The sequence below is a fragment of the Petaurus breviceps genome, unplaced genomic scaffold (genome assembly GCF_028583685.1).
Source record: "Petaurus breviceps papuanus isolate PSGF00001 unplaced genomic scaffold, PetGlider_PUasm1.0 181, whole genome shotgun sequence".
Lineage (NCBI taxonomy): Eukaryota > Metazoa > Chordata > Mammalia > Diprotodontia > Petauridae > Petaurus > Petaurus breviceps.
The window spans coordinates 20869270-20893984 of NW_027185784.1; the positions used below are offsets into that span (position 1 = coordinate 20869270).

General features: G+C 37.6%; 1 protein-coding gene across 4 annotated transcripts in view; it reads right to left on the reverse strand.

The window, feature by feature from the left end:
* PTN (pleiotrophin) overlaps nt 1-24715 on the reverse strand; it is a 129183-nt gene that overhangs the window by 36734 nt on the left and 67734 nt on the right. The window contains exon 1 of one of the 4 annotated variants that reach the window (XM_069087301.1): nt 1937-1958. The exons of the other annotated variants lie outside the window; for them this stretch is intronic. The gene's annotated coding sequence lies outside the window, so the exon portion shown is untranslated. Of the gene's footprint in view, nt 1-1936; nt 1959-24715 lie in introns of those variants that run through there. 4 annotated transcript variants of the gene reach the window in all.

Here is a 24715-nt window from a genome sequence, read left to right on the forward strand (position 1 = left end):
TGGGAGCTACTTTACTCTTAACCAGGCTAGACAAACCCAGAGACACAGACACAGAATTAGTAACACAACTTCAAAGTGTAAAAAAAAAAAAAATCACAATCTTCAACTTTAGGAAATGGCTGATTTTCTCCAAGAAAAAAAAAATCCAACCCTTGATTTTATGTAGTCAAACCCTCATTTCTGTTCCTTTTTGCTGTCTGAGTTTATAATTTAGTGGGAAATCTGTTTAGACTGAAAGCATGTGGCCTTTTTACCTCTGCTCCCTATTAATCTTTGCAAAGATGCGTGGGCCTGTTTATTTTTCTTGGAAATTGCGTCTCTACTTCAAATGAAAACCTCTGAACACCAGGGAAGAAGGAAGAAATGAAAGAAAGAAAATTAAATCGAGTGAAACAAGTATAGTATGTTGTTTTCCAGCCATGAGATGATTGTGATGTGAAGGTATGTTTATTAAATCCTTTTCTGGAAACTAAATTAGTTTAAAAGGGACAGAATTTGACAACATGTCTCTTTGCTGCTTTGATTCATTACAAAGAAAAGGCAAGCCTGGAATAACTTTGGGAATAGGGGTCTTTGAGAATGTCTTCTCACCATCTGAGCACTTACTTAAACCTTTCCTGATCTTTTAAAAGGGCTAGCTCAAGCCCCTGTCCACTAATTCTAGCTCTTGCTCTCCCTCTTTTGAGTTCATATCGTCTCTGTCATTCATTTTGTAATTATCTATAGCCACAACCACACTGGCATACCCAGGATGGCTGCTAGCACAGGTTCTTAGATCTCCTTTACTAGGAAAGATAGCTATTCAAGGGCTCAACAATTTCCTTTAATTACATTCACTAGTTTAGGAGAAAAGTCAGCACCCTGAACTTCAGAGAAAATACAAGCAGAGAAACAAAGACCAACAGACAGGGCTCTGACTGCCTGAATCAAAGCAATGTTGCTATACACTTTGCATACATCCATGGATTGAGAGAGCCTTTACACTGAGCAGTAGGGGAGCTCTGAACATATGGTCACTCAAAATCTCCAAGATCCTTCCCATAAGCAAGCCCCCAGAGCAAAATACCAACTCAGAGTATACATACACTTCTCAGAGAAAAGGCATCACAACTCTCAAGAGTCAGTGCCTAATTAGAAATTAGCAAAAGGTGTGAAAGCCTTCTTACAAGCAATTCTCCCCTAAGCAAGCTTCCCTTAATGGGCTGCAGGTGAGGCCTATTAATGGGTGGGGAAGATCTTATATCAATTAACATTACAGCATCATATCCACTTGCAAACATTCCCTTTGGTCTGGTGATAAGAACACAGAGAAAAGAATTCTGGTTCTTGAGTCAGAGAACCTGGATTTGAATCCTGGTTCTGCTGTGTACTATTTGGGTGACTCTAAGGAACTCACTTAAGTTCTCTTGACCTCAGAAATTTTATTATTAAAACAGATGACCTTCTAAATACTGATCCTCGGTATTGTTCATTATCTTCATGCATTGCTATCTTAAACAATTATGCCTCCTACAATCTAACTGGGGGAGACAAAGCAGTAGATTCTCCTTGAGGACCGGAATCATATCATCTACCTCTGTATCCTATTCAACCTGCACATTTGAAGATGCTCAAAAAATTCTTTTTTGATTGATGTGCCAGATGGTGCTTTTAATTTGTCTTCTTTTTGTATTGAAGATAACTGGTGAACTAAGAATTAAATGCAAAAATTTGACTAACAATTCTTATGCCCAGGAGGAAAAAAGCACACTGATGTATTTTCAATTGTTTTTCCCCATTAGAAAGTGAGCTCCTTGAGGACAGGGGTCCATGTTTTTGCCATTCTTTGTGCCCTAGTACTTAGCACAGTGCCTCATATATATAGTAAGCCCTTAGTAAATGCTTGTTGACTTGGATTCTGTTGAGGAGACTAAGGGAACAGAAGGCTCCAAGGTACCTTTAAGCTTTTACAGAGGGGAGTATTGTCAAAAGACCCAAGGAGCAGGAAGGGACTGGATTGTTGAAGGGCTTACCTAGAAAACAAGAAAAAGGAAGGGAAAACAATCACACAAGAGCTTTCTGTTGTAGTTAATAAGTTGTCATTATGGTGGTGGTACGTCAACCATGTCCAATTCTTTCTGACTCCATCTGGGGTTTTCTAGGCAGAGATAGCAGGAATAGTTTGCCAGTTTATTTACATATGAGGAAACTGAGGCAAACCGGGTTAAGTGACTTGCCCAGGGTCACACAGCTAGTAAATGTCTGAGGCCAGATTTGAACTCAAGAAGATAAGTCTTCCTGACTCCAGGCCCAGGTCTCTATCCACTGTGCCAACTAACTGTCCTCTCCTTTTTTATACTAAGTACCAAGCTCAGTTGTTTCTATGCTACTGAAATACTAAAAATGTTAGCAGAGTCTCTTGGCATTTCAGTAAATGGGGACAAAGCCCCAGTTGCCCTGCCTTAGGTACGGGTTTTGGTTATGGTTTTATCTGGTTCTCACCAGATAAAATTCATGTTATTTGCCAGACTACTCACCTGACATGGAAGGGGAATAGGTTAACACAGACTACATGGTATAATGTGCAGTATTAAGATAGTACAGGGCCAGCATTTCACTATTGTAAAGGTACATCCTCCATTACACAGTATGAGATTTGAGGGGCTACTAGGTCCTTCCTGTTTCAAAATGTCTTCCCGAAGGTTCCATCTTCCCTTCATAACCTGCTTAAAATTGCCACCACTGGAATTACTAATTAAAGTTAGAAAACATAGGCTGGATCACAGTCTACATTATTAAAATGCACCTAAATTACTTGGATGGAGTTGGAGGAAGTTGCCAATATCTTTTCCTTTTGTCAATAAACATATTTGGCATATTGGATGGCCCAGAGGGAAGTCTATCGGGTAATAAGATATAGCACTTTGTGTGGCAGTACAAAATAGGAGGTCCTTAAAGGACAGGCTTGGGATCATTGTTCATTTGAAGTAGATGTCGAATGAAAATAAGGGTAGGCATGACATGGAGAAAGGGTGAAAAAATGAGAAATTCACGCATTTCTCACTTTTACCCAGGTACATCCCTGTTTTAAAACAAGTCAATAATGTCTTTCAATGATTACTAGGCTGGATTAAATCAAAGAAACTGTTTTGTAATGCCAATAAGAACTTCACAATTTAGCTAAATAACTTAAACAAATTCACATTGCTTTGGATTATCTTGAATTAGTGTATACATACACTTATTTCACTCTCCTGCTGATCTCCAAAACTTTGAGACTAGAAGATTGATCACTTCAGCCTGGCCTACAAGGGGAAACTGATAAGCAAACTCGGTGAGTGGAGCATCCTGGGAAGATAAGTAGGTATAAGGAAGGGATATTTCTGAAGAGAGAGTAGATAGGTAAGTGGGTTAGGAAAAAGGGTGTAGATGTTAGTGGTTACTTAAATATATTTCTTTAGGGTAAATGGATTTAATTTTTGGAAAACATAATTTGAAACCAATACACACATAGAAGAAACAGAGGGTCCTGTTGGGTCTAAATTAAACGTCATTTTCTCAGAAGCCAGAGTATCACACAGCAAAGAATAACCCAACAAATCTATCATTGCTTTTTTGCTTCGTTATTACATTTTCCCCATCTCCTTCATCAGAATGACAGTGTCTTCTGCATATAGATGCTCACTGATTCTTTCCCCCCAACCTTTTCTTTGTTTCTTTCTCAATTATACAAGATTCTTTCCAGTTTAAAGGCTTGTCTCTTCCTTTGATTCATTGGGGGTTGGGGTGAAGGGAGGTTCTGGATTCTCCTATAAACAAACCTTGTTTAGAAATGGAATTTCTCAATGAGTCAGTCAGCTTCTTTTAGTGAACTGGGGTCATGCAGCTCTTTCATTTAAACAATCAGAGCAGTACAGAAATAAAATTTGACAATGTACAAACATCCTTCCTTTTAAGTAAATTTCTTTTCAGAATTTCAAGGTTGCAGAATTGGTAAAGTAGGGCACCTAATTCATTCTACAGAAACCAAAACCTCAAATGTAAAGAACTTTTCAGCTGAGCTAGAGAGAGAATATCCTATGCTACAGGGGCACCTGCTGGACAAGTGAGATATTGTAACCCATTCCTGTTAGGCATTGTAAAATTCTGTGAGAGAAGAGTGATGGAAGCTAATTCTGGGACTTGGGGAAGGTGACATTAAGGATCCCCAGTCATGGAAAAGAGAGGGAGAGACAAAGTCAAAAAGAGAAGACTGATCACAAACATAAAGTCCTAGAACGTGAAAACTGCTGCAAAATACTTCTAGTACATGAAAGATAGGTCAAGGGCCTAATCTCTATATTCTTAATAAAATCTGATGCTTCCCCAAATTGTACATTGGCAATATTTTGAGGTTCTTGCATTTCTTTGTTCTTTTCAAAAGATTTCTATTGTTCGGCTACTCATCCATGTCCCATAAAAGGGAAGTCACCAAAGGTCAGATGAGTAGTTCAAACCATCTGTTTCAGATGCATGAACATTTAGCTCCCATCTGGGAAGTTTAACCTCAATATTCTGTGCTCATACCCATTAATCCCACCTCACTAACACCTCAACTGATGTAGCATCACTCTTCATTATAGTTCTAAAATTCCTTTATCCAGTAAATATTTCGCATTTTGGGACTATCTTACATGTACTACTTAGAAATGGACTTCTAAGTGGCTATGTTGCCTCCTCAGACTATATTTCCTATGTTCAGTACTGACCTTCCTGTCCTCCAGTTAGGACATGAATTTCAAATTAGGTCAGCTGAACTCATTCTTTTACAGGCACATACACATAGGTATTTATATATAAAACTATTCATACACACAGGGATGGCTATATTTAAAGCATCTCACAATTCTATAAAACCTTTTACTATGGAATTACAGAAGACAAAAAAAAGAAGAGAGAGATTCTATCCTTCCTTCCTTATTTCTTTCTTCACTCCCTTTCTTTTTCTTCCTTCTTTCCTCCCTTCACTTTTTTCTTTCATTCTTTTTTCCTTCCTCCCTTCTTTGCTCCCTTCCTTGTTTGATAACAAAGAGGTTATTACACAGAAAGGCTGTAGAACAAATACATTTCTCAAAGCAAAACCATCTAGTATTTGTTATCCAGGCATTGAATTCAACAGAAAATTCATCTCCACTATTCCAAAATTGCAGAATATTTTGCAAATGAATAAAATAATTCCTATGGTATTTCTACAGCTGCCTGTTTTATTACTTTTGAGAAAACTGAATCAATTAAAATGTAATTAAGAAAGAAGTAAGTGACATTCTTATCAATGACACAAATTTCAAGACCACCCATACCTGTGTACAACTGCAAGCTAGTTCATATGTTGATGGGGAATAAAATTTTCAGGATTTACTGATATTATGCAGATGTTCTTGTTTGTCAGTACAAAACATTAATCTTATCAAGGGAAGATAGTGTAAGTGCCAACTCCTATTTATAAAAGCAACTCATCTTTTTATAAGTCAGGAGGATATTCCTTCTTTTCCCCCCAGCACCCAGAACAAAACAAAACAAAACAAAAAAAACAAAAAAACCCCACACCCATCAAGGATAAATATAAAGAATTTATTTGTAGGGCTAAATGAAAACAAGATATAAGTCCCTTTAAAAATATCATCTTGGAATGTTTTTTTTTTAAAAAAAACAGGAATGATCATTCAAATTATTATAAATTTCAAGATTTTGAAGCAATTAGTGATAGTTAAAGACAGTCTGTTGTTTTACCAAATGAGAGGTTTTTAAAGTAATTTTAGGGCGAATCTGACTTCTAACTTAAAAAACAGGAGTAGAAATGAGTAGTAAATAGGTAATGTCTAGTATTTTATTTAAATTGCTGTTGTAGAGGATATGTGACCAAAAAGATAGTCCCATCAGACATTTTTTTTTCAGTCCCCACTCTTGAACTCCTCCTCCCAGAAGAATTACAGGCCAGAAGTAGAACAATTGCAACTGAATGCACAGGACAAGAAAACCAGAAGCCCAGCAAGGTAACAAACAGCCTTAATATACTCACTCAGCAATCCTCCCTCACCAGCTTCCACTTTCCTGGAGAGTGCACAAATGCACCACAGGCTTATGTTTGGAACGTGCTCAAGATTTTCTTTCTGCTGTAGACACCCTGCCAGCACATTTCACTTCTTACTCATCTCTCACCCTGTTGCAACCAACAGCAGATCTCAATTCTGCCCAGAAAGGAGAGGAGGAGGAAAGAGGAAAGGCTTTTTTTCTGCCTGGTAAATAAAAACAATTACAAAGAAGAGGAATAAATTGACCCATCTCTAAAGATAATTTTAAAAAAAAAAAGACCTCTAAGGTTAAAAAAAAAAAAGATACCCTTTTACTGGTGAACCAATTTATTTTGTAGGACAAAATTGCAAAATAGGACAGTGTACACAAGTAGGGAGAGGGGAGATGGAAGACAGAGGGTATTATGTAATGTTTCCTAATCAGGCATTAGTGAACAATGAAGGGGAGAGAACTCTCTTAGTATCTCATTTAGAAAAGAATAAAAAAGAGGCAAGATGGCAGGAAAAGGGAATTGAAAAAGGAGGAATGAAAGGGGGAGTTGGAGACCAAACAGGGCCAAGGGGACCCACTGAACAGCACTCCCACAAGGAAAGAGTTACTTGTCTGTAATGGGGAATTTTAAAATTAATCTCCTCCATAGGGAGTTGGTGCACAGGGAGACCATTTCCTCTGAGAGGGTGGTGTTCCTCCAAGAACAACATTCTCCATTCCAAGAAGAGATATCATAGCTCCTGGGGACAGCTAATAACCAGAAGAGTGGATAGACATGGACCCAGAAATGAGATTACATGGCAAATGAGGAGAATGATCATACAAATAGTAGGCGCTAAAAAAGGGCCAGAAAATTGCTGTTATGGGATAACTTCTACCCTGGGACAATGCTTCTATCCTTAATATTTACCTTATGAATTGATACTTCCAAAAATAAGACACATCGGATAAAAAGGATGATGTGGCAAGATGCATAGAAACAACAGAAAAGAAACTGGTTAGAAAGGGAGGTCAAAATTGGAGTTTTGGAGCTACATGATAAATGCAAAAGGATTTTAGTTAGAATAACTAATCATAAAGATGATGAATCAAATAATAAAAAATTAGAATAGTCAAAAATGAAGAGAATTATTGGAAATAACAAGATAAAGAAATTCTTCTAAGACAAAGGTGCAGAAAAAAAGTTTTTTTAACAAAAATAAATAAATAAATAAATTCAAGGGGAAGAGAGGAGGGGGAGATGTTGCCAACCAGTCAATTGAAGGGAGATGAAGAGGGGAAAACTAAATAATTAAAAATAAAGAAAGAAAAGAAATCAATAAATTAAGTAAAATTTTAAGAGTTGGAGAAGGGATGACAAATGGATGTGGAGGAAGAGGGGAAAAGAGACTGTGGGAATATAATTGCATCAAAGTAGATTAATTAAAACTAATCATAGGGACAAAGTACTAACCTTAAAAAGGAAGGGAAAGAACAACAAAATCTTAATCAAATTATTGTCTATTCCTGCCACTGTCTTCAAGATGAAGGCAAAGGACTCCAGTGCTGAAAAATACTCTCTTAACTGAAATAAAACCATTATATTTTTTTACATGGATCTTTGATGTGGAAATCACTTGTGTCATTTTGTTAATTGTTTGAATTTTTCCTCTCTCTTTTCTTCTTTTGTCATGAGAAGAGGAAACAGACTGAAACAGGAACTGGACTTAACCCTTGAGTAGTGAGCTAGCAAGAATGTGGATGGCTAACTAAAGGGAGGGGTAGCAGGAGGGTGTCTTCTACCAGTAGCTTTAAAAACCTTTGACCAATAGATAACTAAATTTAGATACTCTAAAACTTCGAAAAAAGAGATGTACAATCAATATGATTCATTTTGCCTGAAAGAATCCTGACACTAAGGAAAGTTTAAAGTTAATTCTTTTAAACAACCTTGGCATAGAAATAGAGTTAACTTAAATAGTGGCTAATAACAATTGAAGGTACGGTAAAGACAGTTTAGTTTCTCCTTATCTATGCAGCCTCCCTCTTCAGATAACCTTGCATTTATTTATCTCTTGGGAAAGCTAAGTGGCACAATGGGTAGAGTGCACTTGCTTAGAGTCAGGAAGACATCTTTGTGAGTTCAAATCTGGCCTCAGACACTTACTAGCTGTGTGACCCTGGGCAAGTCCCTTAACCCTGTTTGCCTCAGTTCTCAGCTGTAAAATGAACTGGAGAACGAAATGGCAAATCATTCCAATATCTTTGCCAACAAAGTCACAAATGGGGTCACAAAGAGTCAGACACAACTCAACAACAATAACAAATCCATGCTTTGCATATATTAGGGGCTTAATAAATATTTGTTAAACTACACTATTATTTGTATTTTAAAAATAGGTTCTCCACATATTTAGATTATTCAAAAGGAACATGACTGATGAGGGAGTGTTTTTCACTTTTCAGCATTTCTAGGGCTTTAATTTGCATGCATAAGATTCTCACAAGCATAGATCCAGAACTAAAAATTCAGAGGTCACCACTAAATCACTGAATCACATAATTTGAGAGGTGGAAGGGACTTTCCGTGGAAGAAATTCCCATTATGACATAATCAACAAGTGATTGGCCTGCCTCTCCTTGGGGATCAACTCTTCCCTTTCTACAGATAAGGAAATTGAAGTCCAGAGAGTGATTTGTCTGAGATCCTATAGTCAGTAATCATAAGAGACAAGATTTGAATGAAATTCCTTTTATTCCAGATCCAGTATTCTTTCCACTTTGTATAACAAAAAAAAAAAATCAGGAGGGTATATCTCACAAACCCAAATCTATAAAATTAAATCTTAAAAATAACATCCTAGGGGTGGCTAGGTGGCACAGTCAGTAAAGCATGGCCCCGGAGTCAGGAGGACTCGAGTTCGGTTCTGGTCTCAGACACTTAACACACAAAAAAACAAGCCATGTAACCTTGGGCAAGTTACTTAACCCCAATTGCCCTCAAAAAAAAAAAAAAAGTACTATCCTATTTCTCTTTGGAGAAGATTGGCATTAGAATGAGAGGCTGGAACACTAAAATACGTAGTCATTCAATACCATGGAGGCATGGAGGGAAAGTGCGTGTCTCCCTTTCTCAATTTTCTCATCTCTCCTCCAGTTTCCCATCCTCTCTCTCTCCTATTCCCCAAGTCCCTCCCTTGATCTCTCCCTTTCTTACTCCCTCATTAGAAAAGGCTTAAACAATGCTAAAAAATGAAAATACAAAAAGTGAAAAATTGATATTTCTATGTCTGTTTCATCAGCTGCTATACTTTCTATCTCTATTATTAATCTTTGACTTTGCCATCTGTAGCCTACTGCCTGAAGGGAATGAAAAGCAATAACCATTATCATAGAGCATTTAACAATTTTCCAAGTGCTTTTGTCATTAGTCAATTCACACATCATCTTCTCTTTAGGATTATTTTAACTGTAGAAGGAAGATAGATAGGAAAAGTGATCTCAACCTCCAAGGATCCTTGAGCAACTTTTAAAAAGTCAAACAGCAAGTTGTACCAGAGTTAAGATGAAAAATTTTCTTCAATCTACATATAATTCACCTTTTTAAATAATTTCTAAAGTCCACTCAACATTCACAGACTGTATACATGTGTGTGTATATATATATATGTATATATATATATATATACATTCTTATAACATCCATTACACCCCTTTCCTCCCAACAGTGGTAACCCTTCCCCAAAAAGGCAGAATATACCATGTACTTTATTTTTATTAGTTCCTTAATTTTTTGTGTGCCCTGTTTTTATTCAACCTATCATACCTCAGTGAGTGTTAACCATAGGACTGCAAGTAAAGGCTAGAGTCATTTAAAATTAGATGCACAGATTTTCCCCATAATGCTGTCTGTTAATTTGTCCATCCACAACACAAAGGACTCATGGGACCAATGTTTGCTGCCCACTCCAAGGAGGTACAGGATCCCCTCCCCCATGGTTCCCACACCACTAGAAAATGGCCAAATTAGGTCCTAAGGAAACCTGACATAGAGAAGTGTTTTTTTGGTGAAAGGCTGGGTTATTAATGCCTTGGCCTGTCTGAGGGAAAGAGCTCAGGAATCCGTGCACAATTGCTCAGGAAGCTATTTGGATCAAAGAGAACCTCTCTATCAGGAGCGGAAGAGGTGAAACTTGCCAATTTTGATTTGCACGCCTTTCACCCACCATTTCCAAGGGATTCAGCTCATACAACCTCCAGCTTTTATTTAGGACTGAGCTCATTGACTGGGGGAGGGGGGAAAATCAAGGAAAAGGCTCGATTGCTTTTTCAAAGGGTTGCTTTGAGAAAGGGGCAAGTCTTGTTATAAACCTGGCAAGCTTGTCTGATTATGAACTCAAAGACTTCATGTTCAACCCTTAAGTCTTGTCCACTTATTTTTAAACTCCATTTGGCCTATAATTCAAAAACTCGATTACGAGCAAATATGACCAAATATAGACATAAAAGTAAATTGTTAGAACTCATATTCTAGAATGTTAAATTCTGATTATAGCTAGAAATCACAATAAACCCTCGTCATGTTGCTGATCAATCAACACTCTCTTCTCTAGTCTCTTTCTTATTCTTCCTCCCAGTCATAGAAGAAAGATTATACTAACTCTGCTTAGTCTCAGAAGGCATGTTATGAGAAGTTATAGGTAGGCATGGTTTTAACTGAATATATAGAAAAGGTTGCTCAAAATTAGATTGGTGCAAAAATGGAATAGGTTGCCTTAAGAAGTGCTTCAGTTGCTTAATACTAGTCACAAGCAAAGATTGAAAGACCATTTTATTTGGATAATGTGAATAGGTTTCATGCTTTATACTTAAGATGTTATTACTTGGAATCTCTTTTAAATGTAAGATTCTATTATTCTTTTCAAAAGAATTGTCATTAATGGTTCCTTGACAAGCTTTAGATTGATTTAGGTTGATTGGAAGTCTATACAAATAAGGAAGGGGTGGAAGATTGAGTATCATCTGAACTTCACTATGACTGATGCTGATTGCAATTGGCAGAACCAGAACAATTTATACTCTCATTTTTCTCCATATTAGAACATATCTGGAGTTTCATTCTATGTACTACATCTTCCTTGACAAATTACAGGTTGTCCAAAGGAAGTTCACCAAATTTGTAACAGATCTAGAAAATCATATCATCTGAGGAAAGACTCAAGAAAATGAATACATTAAGACTACAAAAGGAACATAATAGCCCTTTCCAAATGGAGATTCCTGGAGCAACTATCCAATAAGAGAAGGAGATATAGGGGTTGAAGTAGAAAGCAACTGAGATATGGTGGCAGATTCTAAAAAATAAAGGCTGGATGAACTAACTACATCAAAATGGAGAAGCTTAGAGGAACTGCACAATGGGAGAAATTTTTAGTATAGTGATAGTTTCTCTGAATCCTAAGGCTCTTGCATCAGATTCTGAAAACCCTCCTAGGACAGGGAAGAACATGTCTGGGAAAAGTTTAGGACTAGACATATCAAGTTGGAAGGGTTATTATTACTTTAGTTTAACAGATGAGAAAACTGACTCAAAAAGAGGCAAACTGACTTGGCTAGAGTCACACAGAGAGCATGAGGCAGAATTCTAATCCATGTCTTTGTGACTTCAAGTCTATCACACTATACTTCTATCTCCACTTTCCATCAGCAGCTCTGCTTGTCCTGAACTCCACAGAACAAGATGCCCCATGATGCCCTTTCCCCTAGCCCAAGTCCCTGCTTTCCTGATTCCTTTTATATTCTACTTCCCCCATAAGTTTATAAGTTCCTTGAAGGCAGACACTGTCTTTTTATTATTTCTATGCCCAGCACTTAGTATGGTTCCTGGTACATACCGTGTTTCCCCGATAATAAGACCTATCCCGAAAATAAGCCCTCCCCTTACTGTGTAAGATTCCTCTAAAATAAGCCCTCCCCCAAAAATAAGCCCTATTGAGATTGCTACTGTAGTGAAGGTGATCCCCTGCACTACACGCTACATTACGGTACCCTCTGTATGCACCATTCCTCCCCACCGTGAAACACACGCTGCGCTCCGAGCTGCATCCAATCAGAGCTGCAGCAGTGAGCGCATCATCCTGTTCTTCCCCAGTGATTTGCTTATTGAATAAAGGTACTTTTTTTGTTCACATTTACTTGTTTATTAAAATTGCTGTCAATGTTCATTAAAATAAGCCCTCCCCTGAAAATAAGCCCTCTGGTGTTTTTCTGTCCAAAAAATTAATAAGACAGTGTCTTATTATCGGGGAAACATGGTAGTAGGTACTTAAAAAAAGTTTATTGAATTGAATCTAATATGCTATACCAATTAGATCAAAATCCCTAATGAGGGTCTGCAAGATTATTTCCATTTCTAATTGTTTTAATCTTGATTAAAATTTTTACTTAAAAAATTACAATAGCTACATTCAAATATATCATACACTGTGAGAGCTGAAAGAGATTTTAAAAGATCAATTAATACAACTCCCTTTTTCTATAAAACAAGGAAAATGTGGTCCAAAGGAGTTAAGTCAATTTCCCATTTTCTTGTTGTATAACTGGAACATTTCATTTTCCTAATGATGCATTTCCTAGATGAACTTAAGAGCACAAATTCTTAACTTAAGATCTACAGACTCCCAAGAAGTACTATGGATAGTTTTCATTAACTTGGATACTGAAAAATTACATCTTTATTTTCATTGATTTCTAACTCAAATTTAGCAATTTCCTTCTATTAAGAATGTAGGCAACAAAATCTATTCTGAGAAAGGAGTTCACAGATTTTGTCAGATTGTAAAAGGGATCCATGACCCAAAAAATATTAAGAATTTCTGCCAGAGGGAGAAACCAAGATTTGGCTACAGCCAAAAGAAAAGCAATGACCTGACAGAAGCATGAACTCATGTCACTGAGGTGGAAGAGGTTGAAGAAAAGCATCTTACAATGAACCCTGTTGGCAGGCTTGGATACTTAAATCAGTTTCTATTAGAGAGAGTTTAATACCTTGGCACTCATTTTCACTAAAGGGAAGGAAATTCTTGGATACTTGGTAAGGCAACAGGCTAAAATGAAAATAAAATTTGCTCTAGAGTCAGAGAACTGGGATTCATATTCTTCCTTCCTTGGATACTTTATTACTCATGGCCTAATGCAAGAAATTTTATCTCCTTAAGTTTTACTTTCCTAGAAAATCACTTTAATCCCCAGTTCTAAGATCCTAAATTCATTGATGAAAGTTATTTTTAATCTATTGCAGACTACTTATGCTCAACATCCATCTTTCCCTCACTCTTAGGATCAATCTTTTGGGCCATAGACCCTTTTACAATTTTAAGTGGGGGGGGGGGGGAGAATTTTGGTATTTCATGATTCACAGTTAATAGCAGCAACAGAGCCATATTGGTGTTGGAAAGATGAATTCTAGTAAAGAATGTTATACAAAGTAGATAATGAAACCAAGGTTCCTAAAGCCAATTCAGAAAGACACTTGTCTAAGTTGGGCAAAGACTTGACTAGAGACAGGAGAATGACCTAGATAATGTCTGAGGCTACTTCTTAAATCTAAGATTCTATGATTTCTATAAAGGCGCCTTCTGTCCAGGGACACAATTCAGATTTTAATTCCTGGCTAAACTGGCAGCAAAGGCTGCTAACACCCCCTGTAGCTTGTTGGAGCGCTGAGGAGAATTTTCTGATGGGCACTTTGGTGGATAGCCTTTGTGGAACCCTGCATTAGGTCTAATAAGAATATTTGACAAAAATTGCCTTCCACAGACTATGTGCCTCTCCATAGTGAAACACTTAATGTGAATAGATCTGTTTTTTCTCCCCACCAGGGATTTCTCTGCTATGTCAAGAATGCTATCACTTACATACCGGTAGCTCTTTAGTAGTGAAACTTCCTAATTAAGTCCTTCAAAGATATAAAAAATGAGAAATAGGGAGTCAGAAAGAATAGAGGGCAGGGGGCAGCTAGGTGGCACAGTGAATACAGCACCCACTCTGGAGTCAGGAGGACCTGAGTTCAAATCTGGCCTCAGACACTTGACACACTTACTAGCCATGTGACTTTGGACAAGTTGCTTAACCCCAATTGCCCTCCAAAAAAAAAAGGAGGGCAGGTAGAGAAAAAGTTCAAATTGAGAGAGACAGGTTGCCCATGTCCTTTCCAGATTCTAAGGGGCTAGCTCAATGAGTTGCCACATCAACATTCAGTAAGAGAAAGGCCCATCTTGAGATCCAAGTGAAGAACACATTTCCCAAAGTAAACTAAGCAATGCTTGCATTGTGCAGGAGAGAGTTACACTTTATATGCCACAGTTTGGTTCACTGAGGGAAAAAATTGCTGAATTTGTTATCAAGAAGACTTGGTCCAAATCCTAGCTTTGCTCCTTACTACCTGTGTGACATTGGGGAAGTTATACAACCTGTATAGGCCTCAGTTTTCCCATCTGTAATATGAAAGGGAGTGGACTAAATAAGCTCTAAAATCCATTCTAAACTTTAATCTATGAACCTAAGAGTGGCTTAAATTTAGATTCAACTCAGTGCTAACATGTTAAACTACCACCCTCTGCTGGCTGATTGCAAACTTCAGCTCTTGGAGCCAGTGCCCTTGGACTCCTTAAAAGCAAGAGTGGGGCAGTGGAAATGCTTGAGGGTCTTCAAAGGATACTGGTTCTCTCTTTACTCTATACCACACTTCATTCTCCTTACATTTTGTACCAGGATTACTTATCTATGAGGTATCAAAGCAGAACCTTACCCATAGGGGAAGAAAAAGAAGATTTCAGATCCTAAGACTCTTAAGCATTTATATAAATGAAGACACACCTCCTAGGGTCTCTGGATAAACCACATAAAAGGTCTTGATATAAAACTCTTGAACACAATATTAGATTAACACTGTATGGTCAAGTATCTGGGACCATTGTATAATCTTAGGCAAGGCCCTTTATCTCTCAAATGGGGCAACTGAACAATTATTAATTCCAATTGCAATTATGTTTGGGAGTGTAGGAGGAGGGGAAGGAGTAGGCAGAGTCGATGAGAGTAGGAGGAGTTAAGGTAGGAATAGAAAGAATCATACCAACTAACTACATAGCCAGGAAGATGAATGATTGACTTTGTTCAGAATGAAAGTATGGCAGCAGAAAGTAATATTCAAAGAGGGCTAGAGATTATCCATTCACTCAACCAAATGATAAATTTAAGGAAGCTTCAGGTAACCCATATAAATATAAGCACTGGGACATGCAACATGTCATAGTGAATAGAGGATTGGCCTCAAAGCCTCAAGAAAGCCTGGATTCAAGTACCATCTCTAACATCTACAGGCTGCCTGACTCTGGGCAAATTACTTAACCTCTCAATGCTCTAAGTAACTCCCTAAAACTATAATTGCATTGAAGGTGCCAACACACTTTGATAGAGTTTCCTCTATGTAAAAGAATAGGTCTAATCCTTAGTCCCTATTTATTAAGCACCAATAATGGGTGCAGAGCCCCATGCCAGACTAATCAGGAAATACAAAGTTGAAATAACATATAATTCCTGCCCTCAAGAGTTTATAGCCAAGTAAGGGGATAGGACATGAACACAGTTTGCTATATACTATTAAGAGAAGTGATAAGTAAGACAAAGATAATAAATCAGATCTCAGAAAGAAGGCAATAACAGCTTAACTTTCATTATGTATGTTGACTAGGAAAAAATTATTTCCATACCAGAAAATATAATGGTTAACAAGAGATTAGACCCCAAGACAGAAAAAATTATCTAACTGTCCTCACTGAATTTAAATAACCAGCACTGGAAAAGCTTCATCCCAAGAGAAATGAAATGACCTGTGTATATGTGATTTCTGAGTTTGGATTGTGAGACTGGAAATCTTTGAAAAATCATGGAGTTTAGGGAATATACTATAGAACAAGAGAAAAATAAGTACTATGCTGATTTCCAAAAAGGGAAGGAAGGATAATCCATCAAACTGTTAAGACAGTGAATTTGACTTCAACTCCCAGCAAAAATTCTAGAATATATTATTAAGGAGATAATTTATGAGCACTTAGGAAGAAATAATCACTACGAGCTAGGATGAACTCAAGATGGCAAAACGGAAAGAGAAGAGGATAAGCTTCCAAAAGTATCTACTATGTACCAAGCCCTGTGGTAAGCACTTTACAAATATTATCTCATTTGACCCTCACAACAACCTTGTACAGTTATGATGCCCATTTTAAAGTGGAGGAACCTGAAGCAAGCAGAGGTTAAGTGACTTGCCCAGAGTCACACAGCTAGTAAGCATTGGAGTAAGCATTCAAAATTTGAACTAAAGTCTTCATGACTCCAAACCAAACACTATATCCATCAGGATCCAGTATTTCTTAAACTGTGGGTCACAACCCGTATGACCCACAGTTTAAGAAGCAATTGAAGGAGTCACTAGTAAAAAAAAGTTTAAGAAACCCTGCACTACATTACCTAATGCCTAGGAAGAATTCATGTCAGATTAATTTAATTTAATTTTTGTAAGTGTTAGAAGACTTACCTACTAATCCAGGGAATGCAAAGGGCATAGTATGTGCCTGGGGGTATGTAAGCACTCACAGTAAGAGAGTATACAACCTAATAGGATTGTGATGTTTAATTAGTTGAAGGTCTTCTCACAGAATTTTTGCCACAGAACAATTGCTTTAAAAAAAAAAAAACTGGAGGCAGAACTTACAAAACAGAAAAAACTAAGACAAAAACAATTGGAGATCATAATGAAGTTTGATTAAAATAAAACTAAACCAAAACCTTCGGTACAGTCTAAGTTGACACTAAACTGAACTTTTGCTAAGGTTTCAAAATGTTTATAGTAAAAGTCATTGACTATATTCAATCTGAATTTCTTCCAGATTTGAGTAGTAATGCTAAAACAGTGTTTATATGACACAAAAGAGTTGGCGATACAAAAGGAGGGAGGGAAAGCACTAATTGATCATTACATATCTTAAAAATCAAAATCAATGCATCATTGGATTTTAGGCACAACATGGTAGAATTTACACTAGCAATGAGAAATCAAGAATCCCCAGGTTCAATCTAAGCTCTTCTACTTGCAAGCTATGTGACCTTAAGAAAGTTAATTATCTACCTGAGCCTTAGTTTCCTCTTCTGATTAAAAAAAAAAAGAAATGGGAAAAAAAAAGGTGAGGGTGGGGGTTTGACAATGAATGTAGTACTCAATGGAAAGTACTTGATCAAGAAAAAAAGAATTTAGTTTTCAGTCCTACCTTTGCTACTTGCTGGGTGACCTTTGGCTTAGCATTAAACTAAGGGTCTTAACCTGGGGTCCATGAACTTTAAAAAAAAAAACTCTTTTGAAAACTGTATTTTAATAGAATTGGCTTCTTTTGTAATCCTATGTACTTTATTTTATGTATTTCTTACCATTTTCCTGAGAAGGGGTCCATAGGCTATAAGAGGTGACCAAATGGTATCATAACACAAAGAAGGGGCACTAACCCTTACCAGACATCAGTTTTCTCATCCATAGAACAACTGGATTAGATGATTTTTCTTTTAACATTTCTCCTAACTCTAACTCCTAAAGACCTATACCACACAATCCCTAAGGTCTCTTACATGTTGGCAGGTCTAGGATTCAGTTCCTCCTCTAAGTAGAACTAGCTTGTTTGGACCATGATTGGTTCAGCCTTAATGACTAACAAATTCCTCCTATCCGGGTTATTAAGACTATAGCTGAAATGGCAGCCCTACAATCTGGATCTTTTTCCTACTTGGGTTAGGATGGGAGTAAAGGAAACAGAATCACCCTTATAAGGTAAAGAGGATCCAGGCTCAGGCTGTTATTAGGGAGTGTACCTACATAAGTACAGGTGTCACAGCATATCAGGCACCTCATAAATATTGTTTGATTGATTGGTTGATAAGTGCAGAGAGTAAAAACAGTAGAACACCAGGCTCTCTTGGCCTAAGGCCCAGCTCTATCCCTAAGTACCCACATCACAAGGAGCATATCAGAGCTTCTCAGTTTTACTAAGTGTTAAGTGGTTTTTGTGATTCTTGTTATGCACCTAAAAGCATGTTCAAAGACTGTCTGGGGACATCTGATGAAACAAAGCATGGCCCAGTACATTACCAAGTGTTATTCATTGTTGAATGCTAGGGTTATTTTTATTTTCCTATGAGCAGGGCTAGGACTTAAAGAAATCATTTCCTTGCTTGGAATCCTTCAGTGGCTCCCCATCACCTAAATAAAATACAAACTTCCATAAACTGGTTGCAACCTCTATTTTTAACCTTTCTCCACACTCCATGTTTTAGGAAAACTGGATTCGTCACTACTGTTCATTCTAGGCTTTGCCTCTCCTAACTCCATGCACTCACATACACTGTCCCTCATTCCTAGAACAGGGAAGGGAAGGAAATAAACATTTATGTAGAAACTAATATATGTTAGGCACTTTGCTAAGGGTTTTTACAAATATTATCATTTAACTACCCTAAGAACCCTTTGCTATTATCTTCATTTTACAGCCGAGGAGACTGAGGGAAGCAGCCAGGTTTGAGTGACCTGCTCAGGGTCCCAAAACTAGCAAATAACTGAGGATCAGATTTGAATTCAGGCCTTCCTAACTCCAGGCCCAGCGCTCTATCTTCCTGACTCAAAAACAGAATCCTTTCACATGTCTATCTATTGAAATTCTTTTCTTCTTTAAAGTGACCAGACACCATATTCTCTAGAGGGCCTTGACTTACTTCCTGAACTAAAAGTCATCCCTTCTTCATGCCACTGACCAGTATGACTTGGGGCAAGTCATTTAAGGATCCGATTGTTAGTTGCATTATCTATAAGATGTAGTTTACTTGTCTGCAAAATAACCGGGTCTGGATTAAGTAACTTTTAACATCTCTTGAAGTTCTAAATCTATGGTGCTGTGATCCTGATTCATGCTTTTGTGTTTGAGCTCTTCTACACACTTAACAATGTTCTGACTTATCTCTGTGTGGATAGAATCACAGCTCTGGTTCTGGAAGAGAATTTTGAATCCATCTAATCCAATCCCCTCATTTTACAGAAGAAGAAACTAGCACCCATGAAGGCTAACTGATTTTCCCCAAGGTCAAATATGTGGTACCTGTCAAAGGAAGAATATGAAGTCAGGTTCTCAGACTCCAGACCCAGTGTACTTTTTCCACTGAATAGTGTTTTAGACTGTAAATCCCTGGAGGACAGGGACTGTGTCATCCAGTTTTTGCATCTTTATATCCCCCAACATGGCCCTTCATATAGGCACATAATGTCGTCTATATGTTGCAGAAATACAATACAGAGAATAATACACTGGGTCAAAAAAGAATTATTTCAGAGCTTAAGAGCTTTGGAAAATCTTTCTCTTCTAAACTTTGAGAAACTATCAATATCATAAGACACTGACAGAATGAAAATCACCAAAAAGAAGGAGTTATTCCTTACTTTCAAATGATGGTCTTTAAAAGGTTATAATCAGGAAGTTAGTCATTCTGCAGGTTTATACATATAAAAATGACCCTGAAGAGAGAAAAATCCACTAACTCCACTTGACTAAAAATGATAATCCTCAAGACCTATTAGAATGTAAGCTCCTTGAAGGCAGGACCTTCTTTATCCTTGTATTTGCTTTTGCTTTCGTCTTTTCTTTAATATAAGTGTTACTAGTACCCCCAGTGATTGGCACACAAGATGCAGTTGGCAAATGTTTTTCATTCATTCATTTATTCATTCATTCATTCATTCATTCTTTCATTCATATTCATTCATTCTCCATTTGCCCCTGGCTCTATTATCACCTGAATTTCAACCCAATTCCTGATTTTCTCCTTTAGTATATAGCTCTCATAATTAACATAAATAATATAACACCAAACATTTATGCTAAAGATGCATGGAGAGGGGAGGATTATTGATGGAAATGGTAGGTAAAAAGTTAGTTTTAGCAAAGAGAAAGATGATCTCATCCTTTAAGACTAGAGAAAAGGAAGAAAGAGCAGGAGATGATATTGAGAGGTATGGAACAGTGCCATAGAAGGCAATCAAACTGATTGCCTCAACCTTTTCAGTAAGGAGGACATAGGATAGCTTACTAAGAATAAAGACCAATGTAGGGATTTGGGGGGTGGAGAAGTTCAAAAAAGTTTTAGCACAGTTATTTGGGAGAAGATGATAGAAAGTCAATAAGAATGAATAAAATTATTATCATGTAACAAAGCCTAATTGTAGTTAGAGAGAACATGTTTATAGCGGACCCAGACAATATGATTCTATGGTTTCTCCTAGCACTGCTTTGGAACATGAGAATAGGGGCAGAGGAGACAGATAGTAAGAATTACCCAAGGTTAAGAGTTATCAGTGAAGAAATGATGATGATGTCAAGGGACTAAGGAATTTACAGACGGAGGAGAAGACATGATAAACTTGGCTATATATAAAACCAATAGTGGGGGCATCTAGGTGGCACAGTGAATAGAGCACCAGCCCTGGAGTCAGCAGGACCTGAGTTCAAATCTGGCTTCAGACACAACACTTACTAGCTATGTGACCTTAGGCAAGTCACTTAAGCCCAATTGCCCTGACTTTCCTCCTCCAAAATAACAAAAAAAATGAAAGCTCAATAGTGGACAGGAAAGAAAAGGACAAGATGACAAAGCAATTAAGAAGCAGAGTGGGACTTTTTAACCCATTTTACAACATATTATTGAATATGACATTAGTTTGAATTTGGTTTTCTTAATTACTCACTTAAGAGTGATCAGAAGGGAGGAACTTAGCTTGGTGATAAGGGCACAAAAGAGAGATAAACAGAATAAGGAGTAAAAGGACAAGAGACTATGATAAAACATTGGGGATTCAAAGAGACATAATCATATCTGTCCTCACAGAATTTGAGAAGCTAGGTGCCAGGACTGGACGGGACAACATATGCTAAATGAGTACTAAGTATTATAGGGAAAGATAGCATACAAAGTTGACTTGGTGGGGAACGTCTCCTAGAGAATTTGGGCCTTGAATTGGTCCATAAAGGATGGTGGAAGGGAAAGGGAAGCATAAGGCTTCACTATGGTCAAAATGGAATGGAAGTGAGAGAAATTATGAAAGAATATAGAGGAATAATTAGATATACAAAGTAAGTGGCAAGGACAAGTTAAAGATGACATCCAAGTTTGATAATGAGATCACTAGGAAATGACATCATTTAAACAAATAGGAAAGTAAGGAAGCAGACCTACTTTGGGATTGGTGGCTAAAGATGATGAACAACAAATATAAGTCAATGATGGATTAGTGTTCAGAAAGTGAGTCCAGAGCTATAGACTGTAGCCTGGGAACCATTCTCACAATGGTGGTATTTGAATATGTGATACTACATGAGAAACTCAAAGGAGAGAGTGAGTGTAGTAAATAACAGTGGGACAAGAGATGAACCTTAGAGTAAATTCATATTTAGGAAGTTGTAGTGGAAGGGGATCTAACAAAGGAGGGGAAAAAAGGGGTGATCAGAGTGGTAGAGAGAGAGAGAAAGACTGTATATTGTCAAAGAGGCCAAGAGAGGAGAGAGTTTCATGGTATCTAGAGAGGTCTAGAATTTAGCAAAAACTACAATAATTGGCAGTAGGAGGTTAACCCTGACGTTGGAGAAAGCAATTTCAGTAATGCAGTGGACGTCAAAATGAGATTGCAGGGAGTTAAAGAGGAGATGACAAAATGGAGGCACTGGGTATAGATTATTCTAAAAATTTGGAAGGAGAAAATTCAAAAGGGAAATTGAGAGACTAGCAGGGGTTAAAAGAACATTGTTTTTCAATTTAAGGGAGACAAGCCCATATTTGCAGACAGAAAAAAAAAGGGCCAAGTTATGGGAAAGAAAAGTTACAGTGTTTTACACACTGTGTAGGAACTTAAAATGTGAAATATAATTGCCACTATGATTAATTAGAAGGGATGGAAATTAAGTAAGAGATTAAAGATTCCATAGGTAATAGTGGAGTAGAGGGAGGGATGTAAAGCAACTGACTTAGCAGCCGGCCCTGAAACTTGACTTTATTTCTCTAATGCATTCTAGAGATGCATTTGATGGAGATAATATGTCCAACGTATTATGACTATGGGTCCACATATGCAAAAAAACTGAGCAAGTCTAGTCTTTGACTTGAAAACAAGGTGATTTTTTTTTCTTTCTTCATCAAGGCTAATGGGCCAGCTCTGAAAGTTAACCTTGTAAGCGGAGACTCATTAGCCCTTCACCTTTAACTAACTGGACTATACAAATGTTATACCCACTGTGACATACACACACTCATACCACATTTGAACAAACACACCCATTTGAATTTTTTTTTCCTTTTCCTATCAAATTTGATCTATAATTAATCATCCCAATGTTTTGGGTTGTTTTGTTTTGTTTTCCATTTCTATAAAGCAACAATCTCCAAGGGTCTTTTTTGCCAACATGACTGGAATAAGAAACTATATTGATAAAATAAATCCAAGCATCATCCAAATAATGTAGGTCAGGCTGAACCTGTGCTTTTCTGAAGAATAAAAGATATTTTCTGTTTTCCCCCTGTAGCTTGAATAGCCAGGTTTCCCATTAATTTAAAGTCTCTCATACCAGAAATATGCATTCTCTGAAGAATGAGTGACATGCAAAGAGTATCAGAGTGGCATTGTTTTTTTGTCATCTTAAGGAAACACTTGCTTTGCTTGAAGAATTCTGGAGATGTGTCAGCATCAAAGAGTTTCTCTGGCATCTAGCCCCCCCACCCCATGAGTGTGGCATGCTGAACTCTGGCTCCAACCTCTCTATTGGTAACTTTTTTTCCCCTCTTACCTCTCAGCTGGGCTTTTAGGCTTGTTTCTGCCAAAACAAGCCCCAATGATTAAACTAACAGCTACAAAAGTGCATAGTTTATTCTAACCTATTTTCAAAACCAGAAATAGTTCCAGAAAAGGAAAATCAATCCGTTGGTCACATATTTGTAAGGATGTGCTAGAATTCTAACCTCTCTACCTACCTTGTTTTCAGAGTCTAGGATAATGCTACTTAACCTTTTTGGCAAGAACCCTACAAAGTAGGATTGATAGTTTTGTGGGATTTTTTATTTTTAAAGAAGAAGCCCTGGGGTGGCTAGGTGGCACAGTGAATAGAGCACCAGCCCTGGAGTCAAGAGGACCTTAGTTCAAATCTGGCATCAGACACTTAACACTTATTAGCCATATAATCTTGGGCAAGTCACTTAACCCCAATCATCCTACTTTCCCCTCCAAAAAGCCAAAAAAAAAAAGAAAGAAGAAGAAGCCCTATCACTAAAACCATATCTTAGACCCCAAAAGAGAATCTAGTCTACTGCTCTGCAAATGGCAAGGACAGATAAAAAGTCATTTTCATTTTCTTTGGTTCTGAGAACACCACAGAACCAGCCAATTTGCTCCCCAGTCCTTCATGCCCTTTCTTGGAATGGCCAAACAAAGAAGGTAGCTGTTGGATACCAGAAAGAGGCTCCAGAACAGACAATCCAAGAAAGAGTGGGCAGTGAAATACACCAGCCGAAACACATCTAATTTCTCCAGCATATTGAAAAGGAATCCTAACCATTTCTATGACCCTGCTGCTAGAAATGTCTTGATAGAGTTAGAATACTCGCTGGAGGTTATATTTGAAAGGAATGTGGCATTTTCACAGTTTGTGGAGTGGAAAGAGGAAAGGCTGAGTGTATGGGGAAAACAAATTTTTCTTCGTTGGAGTTACTTCGTTGCTGTACTTAAAGGATGAAGAAATGAAATTTATATTTAAATCCCCAGAGGAGTCGAGTAAATTTCCTGGAGTTCATTTCATTTGGAATGACATTTTACGTAGCACCTTTTGTCCTGGCTCACTCAGGGGCCTGACAAGGTTTCTAGAGGATCAAATAGCAATGGCCACAAGACTCAAACCTGGTTGGACAGATGGTTAGGACAAGCATTTGTCAATATATTTCTGCAAAGGCTGTATGGACCATAAAATCTCCTGGTTTCTTTAAAAAGAAGTTTAAGTGACCACTGAAAGGTAGGAGTCTGGCCCTGTATTTCACTCCCTACCTCCTTGGAGGTCCTCAGAGCAGTTGTTCATGTATTTAAATGCAGAAATGACTACATCTCCTAGAATTACATAGGCAAGCTCAAAGACTATTTCAATGATCTTGAAGCCTAGTATTGCTTTTTATTGTGAAGCACCCTTCACTAGAAACAAGAAGATGGAAGAAAAGTCAGCTTGAATTGTTCAGAGAGACATTGCTAGACTGTTTCTGACTATAATGCTTCATTATTGCCATCATTGAGTCAGCCATCCCATGGAGTATATGTGACCTGACATCTAATCCTTTGCTAAAAGACTTATACACCAAGTAAAGGGTTGGTCCTTTTGCTTTAGGTACAAGTGACTAGAATCTGTACTATGGAGGACTGACATCTAAATGAGCTTCAGTGGGCTTTAAGGATCAAGAAGGGATGGCATCCAGTTACTTTTGAGAACAAACTCATTTATATACATGTTCCCTACATTCTCATTCTCTCTGTCTCTCTGTCTCTCTCTGTCTCTGTCTCTGTCTCTCTCTCTCTGTCTCT